The sequence below is a fragment of the Arachis ipaensis genome, chromosome B07, assembly GCF_000816755.2.
Source record: "Arachis ipaensis cultivar K30076 chromosome B07, Araip1.1, whole genome shotgun sequence".
NCBI classification, from domain to species: domain Eukaryota; kingdom Viridiplantae; phylum Streptophyta; class Magnoliopsida; order Fabales; family Fabaceae; genus Arachis; species Arachis ipaensis.
This window is the reverse complement of record NC_029791.2, coordinates 63,718,199-63,725,365: the sequence shown is the minus strand read 5'-3', so window position 1 is coordinate 63,725,365 and position 7,167 is coordinate 63,718,199. Positions and strand designations below refer to the sequence as shown.

The 7,167-nt window shown below is 35.7% G+C and overlaps 1 pseudogene; it reads left to right on the top strand.

Moving 5' to 3' along the window:
- On the top strand, positions 5,088-6,894 carry LOC107607287 (annotated as a pseudogene).

The window sequence follows — 7,167 nt, the reverse complement described above, 5'->3', positions numbered from 1 at the left end:
TAGATCTCTTAATCAGAATCTTCGTGGTGTAAGCTAGAATGATGGCAGCATTCAAGAGAATCCGGAAAGTCTAAACCTTGTCTGTGGTATTCCGAGTAGGATTCAATGATTGAATGACTGTGACGAGCTTCAAACTCGCGATTGCTGGGCGTAGTGACAGACGCAAAAGGATAGTAAATCCTATTCCAGCATGATCGAGAACCGACAGATGAATAACCGTGCCGTGACAGGTGCGTTGACCACTTTCACTGAGAGGATAGGATGTAACCATTGACAAGGGTGATGCCTCCAGACGATTAGCTGTGCCGTGACAGGGCATTTGGATCATTTTCCCGAGAGAAGACCAAAAGTAGCCATTGACAATGGTGATGCATTACATAAAGCCAGCCATGGAAAGGAGTAAGACTGATTGGATGAAGACAGCAGGAAAGCAGAGGGTTAGAGGAACGAAAGCATCTCTATGCCCTTATCTGAAATTCTCACTAATGATTTACATAAGTATTTCTATCCCTATTTTATTAATTATTTTCGAAAACCCCATTACTATTTTATATCCGCCTGACTGAGATTTACAAGGTGACCATAGCTTGCTTCATACCGACAATCTCCGTGGGATTCGACCCTTACTCACGTAAGGTATTACTTGGACGACCCAGTGCACTTGCTGGTTAGTTGTGCGAAGTTGTGAACCATGGTATTGGCATCATGTTTTTGGCGCCATTACCAGGGAAAGAAAGAGCGATGAATTTTACATAATCAAAGTGTAATCACAATTTCTGCGCACCAAGTTTTTGGCGCCGTTGCCGGGGATTGTTTGAGTTTAGACAACTAACGGTTCATCCTGTTGCTCAGATTAGGTAATTTTCTTTTTGTTTTGTTTTCAAAAATTTTTCAAAAATATTTCTTTTATTTTCGAAAAAAAAATAATAATAAAAATAATGTTTTCAAAAATAAATTATTCTATGGCTTTAAAACTTTCAAGAATGAATTCTAGAGTTTCATGGTAACATGTTGTATCCTATCTGGCTGAAAAGCCATACCCAAACTCCTTTGGGATTGGTCTTCAACTAATCACCTCAATGGATGTAAATCCATTCTAAAGCTTGAATGGCTATTAAGCCATGTCTGACCCTTTGATTGGAGCTTTAGACTAAAGAGTACAAGATTCCTGGAATTCATATTAAAGATTTTGAAATCCTTATTTTTGTTTTTCATAATAATTTTCAAAAAAAAAAAAATACAAAAAAGTTATAAAATCATAAAAATAAAAAATATTTTGTGTTTCTTGTTTGAGTCTTGAGTCATGTTATACGTTTGGTGTCAATTGCATGTGCATCTTGCTTTTTTTCGAAAATTCATGCATTCATAGTGTTCTTCATGATCTTCAAGTTGTTCTTGGTAAGTCTTCTTGTTTGATCTTTGCATTTGCATGTTTTGTGTCTTTTCTTGTTTTTCATATGCATTATTGAATTCTTAGTGTCTAAGCATTAAAGAATTCTAAGTTTGGTGTCTTTCATGTTTTCTTTGCATAAAAAAATTTTTCAAAAATAAGTTCTTGATGTTCATCTTGACATTCAAAGTGTTCTTGGTGTTCATCTTGACATTCATAGCATTCTTGCATGCATTCATTGTTTTGATCTAAAAAATTCATGCATTGCATAATTTTCTTGTTTTTCTCTCTCATCATAAAAAAATTTCAAAAATAAAAAAAATATCTTTCCCTTTTTCTCTCATCAAATTCGAAAATTTGGATTGACCTCTTCAAAAATTTTTAAAATCTAGTTGTTTTTATGAGTCAAATCAAATTTTTAATTTAAAAATCTTATCTTTTTCAAAATCTTTTTCAAAAATCAAATCTTTTTAATTTTTCTTAGTTATTTTCGAAAATTATAAAAATATTTTTCAAAAATCTTTTTTTTTTTATTTTACATCATATTTTCGAAAATAACATCATCAATTAATGTTTTTATTCAAAAATTTCAAGTTTGTTACTTGCTTGTTAAGAAAGATTCAAACTTTGAATTCTAGAATCATATCTTGTGATTTCTTGTGAATCAAGTCATTAATTGTGATTTTAAAAATCAAATCTTTTTCAAAAACTAATTTCTATCATATCTTTTCAAAAATATCTTCTCATCATATCTTTTTCAAAAATTTGATTTCAAAATATCTTTTCTAACTTCCTAACTTCTTATCTTTTCAAATTTATTTCAACTAACTAACTAACTTTTTGTTTGTTTCTTATCTTTTTCAAAACTACCTAACTAACTCTCTCTCTCTATTTTTCGAAAATATCTCCCCCCCTTTTTTCAAAAAAATTTCTTTTTAATTAACTAATTATTTTAACTTTTGATTTTAAAATTTTCGAAAAATTACTAACATTTTTCAAAAACTATTTTCGAAAATCACTAACTCTTTTTCAAAAATTATTTTCGAAAATTCTCCTTCTCTCTCATCTCCTTCTATCTATTTATTCATCTACTAACACTTCATCTCACCCAAATTCGAACCCCCTCTTCCATCTGTGTTCGAATTTCTTCTTCTTCTTTTCTTCTACTCACACTGGGACCTCTATACTGTGGTAAGAAGGACCCCTATTATTATTATTTTTCTGTTCTCTCTTTTTCATATGAGCAGGAGCAAGGACAAGAACATTCTTGTTGAAGTAGATCCAGAACCTGAAAGGACTCTGAAGAAGAAATTAAGAGAAGCTAAATTACAACAATCCAGAGAGAACCTTTCAGAAATTTTCGAACAGGAAGAGGAGATGGCAGCCGAAAATAATAACAATGCAAGGAGAATGCTTGGTGACTTTACTGCACCTAACTCCAATTTACATGGAAGAAGCATCTCCATTCCTGCCATTGGAGCAAACAACTTTGAGCTGAAACCTCAGCTAGTTTCTCTGATGCAGCAGAACTGTAAGTTTCATGGACTTCCATCTGAAGATCCTTTTCAGTTCTTAACTGAATTCTTGCAGATCTGTGATACTGTTAAGACTAATAGAGTAGATCCTGAAGTCTACAGGCTCATGCTTTTCCCATTTTCTATAAGAGACAGAGCTAGAATCTGGTTGGACTCTCAACCCAAAGACAGCCTGAACTCTTGGGATAAGCTGGTCACGGCTTTCTTAGCCAAGTTCTTTCCTCCTCAAAAGCTGAGCAAGCTTAGAGTGGATGTTCAAACCTTCAGACAGAAAGAAGGTGAATCCACTACAAGAAAAATACCCATTCAGCCACACTTTTTTTAAGTTACATTTGAAAAGCGTAGTCTATTCTATGAATAGGCTACACTTTTCTCCGTGTTGCCTTTTTATATGAGAAAAGGATACACAATTGTGGCATAATTTAAAAAGTGTAGCCTCAGGTATTTTAGAAATTACTTATAAAATGTAGCCGTTGGTTGATATCTATAGGTTCACTTTTTGTATCAAAGGAGACGCTTTTAGAGAGTAGCCTATTTATTAAGTTTTGGGTGCGTTTTAAAAGTGATGCCTAATGTATCTAGAGCAACAAATTTGACACTTAGTGAATTTTTTTCCTCTTTTCCATGAAAGCAAAGTCATACTTAGTAAAATTTTTGTCATTTCCTCCACAAGCAAACTCATACACTAAGTAAAATTTTTATCCATTATTATTATTCCCTCCAAATTAAATCTCATTCACCTCCGTCCAAACCATCTTCATCGTCCCCTTTCAGAAACCCTCACTGCACCGTTGCAAGGAAGAAACCCTGCCTCGCTCCAAAGCTCACCATCGTTGCCCCCCACTCACTCTCTTCACTCTCGCCATTGACCCTCTCACTCTCGCTCTCGTCATTGACCCTCTCACTCTCGCCATTGATCGTCGTCGCCCCCCACGCACCACTCACACGCACTCACCACTCTCCACATTGCTGCACTACTGACCGTCGCTGCGCCGCCCTCACCATCGTCGCTGCGCCGCCCTCACCACCGTCATCACCCCCAAATCAGAGAAAAGCGTTTGCCATCACCACTCACCACTCCAAGAAGACTCTGCGCTCACTCATCTTCCCCACTCATCTTCATCGTCGCTTCTCTTCGCTGCGCGGTCACATCACGAAGACTCTGCGCTCAACTGAAAGCTTTCTTCATTCGCGAGGTTAGGGTTCTGATTTTAGGTTTCAATTTGGGGGTTTTGCTACAATAATCTGTGACATCGTGAATTGATGAACATACATGCTATTGTTGCAGCGCACGAGAACTCGTGAATTTGGGGGTTTTATTCCATTAACACATGTGAGTTTGGCCATGATTAGTTGCTGTGCAGGAATACCAAGATGAGTTGCTTATTATGTTTGTTGCTTATTATTAGTTTTCTTTTTCTTTCAATTCTACTAATTAATAGTTTCAAGTATTGTGTAGTTTCAATTCCTATTATTAGGTCTCAAGCTAAATTTGTTGGATTCTTGATGAACTCAAATAAAATAAAATATGGATGTGAAAGTCTGATCCCTTAAATAATGTGTGAATCACCTGGCACTACAAGAAAAATTCCCAACAAGTTGATGCATGAGCCAGATATGCCATTTTAGAAACTGATTTCTGCTCTGTAATGACAAACACAACAACTATGGTCTTGTTTATTTCTTGTATTTCAATTAGAATGTTGAAATTTGAGAGTAACCAAGTTGATGCATGAGCCAGATACACCATTTTTGAGCTGAAATCGTATTTGGTTTGGGTGACATTTTAAGATGTTTATTTATTTTTCAGGTGACATTTGTATTGAACTGTATTTAGTTAATTAGATTCGAGTAATTTGTTTGGTGTTTTGTTCACGGCATTTGAGGCCAATTCTGCATAGTTTTGATTCCATCCAACTTATTTCATTGCATTTTGTTATTTATCTCTCATGTGATAGCGTGTTATATATTGTGATTCTCACTCTGTTTTGCTTCCTTAGAAAGAGGAACATGTTTCACATTACGAGTAAATTTTGAATCCTTATCTCACAACATCCCCAGACTGAACATTTGCATTGTTTTTGGAATTCAATTCTTAGTCGTTCCGTGTGAATTACTATCTGCTCATGTTTTGAATTTAATTTTCAACCAATTTGTGCAGAATGGGAAGTACTGGAACAACCGACTATGGTGCATACACCTATGAGAATCTTGAGAGGGAGCCTTAATGGCCATCAGAGAAGCTCAGGATTTCTATCATCGGCGCTGGCGGCTTCATTGCCTCGCACATAGCGCGACGCCTCAAGGCCGAGGGACACTACATTATTGCTTCTGACTAGAAGAAGAATGAGCACATGTCCAAGGACATGTTCTGCGACGAGTTCCATCTCGTGGATCTTAGGGTCATGGATAATTGCCTCAAGGTCACCAAGAATGTTGACCATGTATTCAATCTGGCTGCTGATATGAGTGGGATGGGTTTCATTTAGTCCAACCACTCTGTCATTATGTACAACAACACAATGATTAGCTTCAGTATGATTGAGGCCGCGAGGATTAACGGCATCAAGAGGTTAGACGTTGGATGATTCGAATATATTAGTACATTAGTACTAAATTAGTTGAATAAATTAGTCCACTGAAGAAACTAATGACATATGTTTTGAAATGGAGATACTAATATATTGTTTGGAAAGTGGTTACAATCTAATACTTGACCAATGTTGCAAATGCTTTTCTGCTTCAGGTTTTTTTATGCCTCTAATGCTTGTATCTACCCTGAATACAAATAGTTGGAAACTACAAATGTGAGCTTGAAGGAGTCCGATGCTTGGCCTGCTGAGGTTTGTTTCTGGTTCTTGTAGTTGTTTGATTTGAGTTAGTTCGGGTTTTCACTATATGGTATTTGGTATAAATGTGTGTAATTTTGTTATGCATTTTAGCCACAAGATGCATATGGGCTAGAGAAGCTTGCAACAGAGGAGTTATGCAAGCACTACAACAAGGATTTTGGAATTGAGTGCCGCATCGGGAGGTTCCATAACATATATGGCCCTTTAGGAACATGGAAAGGCATGTGCTCTTAACTGCATTCAAACTTAGTTTTCTGTTATTTAAATGGGTAATTTCAATGACATTTTCAATTTTTTGGTTTGTTTAATATGTTAATTGCATTGTCGTTATGTTGTCCAAGCAGAAGGGAGAAGGCTCCTGCTGCTTTTTGCCGAAAGGCACTCACTTCAACTGATAGATTTGAGATGTGGGGAGATGGATTGCAAACACGATCATTCACCTTCATTGATGAGTGTGTTGAAGGAGTGTTGAGGTAATTGTAAATTTAGTTATAGGGTTTGAAATTTTGGTATTTGTAAAGTAAATATTAGTATCTATAGTTTATTTCTTGAGTAATTTCAATTGTTCTTTGATAAGGCTTAACATTATGTTCCATTGTTGCTTTCAGATTGACTAAATCGGACTTCCGTGAGCCAGTAAACATTGGAAGTGATGAGATGGTTAGCATGAATGAGATGACCAACATTGTTCTTAGCTTTGAGAACAAGAATATTCCAATACATCACATTCCTGGCCCAGAGGGTGTTCGTGGCCGTAACTCGGACACACATTGATTAAAGAGAAACTTGGCTGGGCTCCAGCTATGAAGTTGAAGGTATTATTACTACTAATTTGGCAATACTTTCCTTATTTCCCTTTTATATAATTTATTAGTTTAGGCTCTAGTTTGCTTAATAGTCATGATTCCATGGTCTGTTCAGTTCGACGCGCATGTGTATAGATAGAGTAATATGATGTGTATTGTTTGGTTTTGTAGGATGGTCTAAGGATTACTTATGGATAAAGGAGCAGCTTGAGAAGGAGAATGCTTCAGGTGTGGATTTATCAGTGTATGGATCATCCAAAGTGGTGCAAACCCAAGCCCAATTTCTTTTAAGTAAATATAATATTTACTAATACATGTAAACAAAATATTTATATTATTTGTTGTGATACCCTGTTGAACATGAAACGAATCTACCAGTGGATTTTGGTATTTTGATTATATCCGGTAAAAAAAATTTACTTTTGGTAAATGGTTTTTGATTGGTGAGCTAGTTCTGAAATTTGATATGAGACATTATATAGTATCTGAAATTAGATTGAGGATGTGACAGACTTGGATGATGTTGTAGTAACTATGAGTTTAGGTTGCGGAATTTTTTTTTGTTCTCTTCTCACATACTTTTA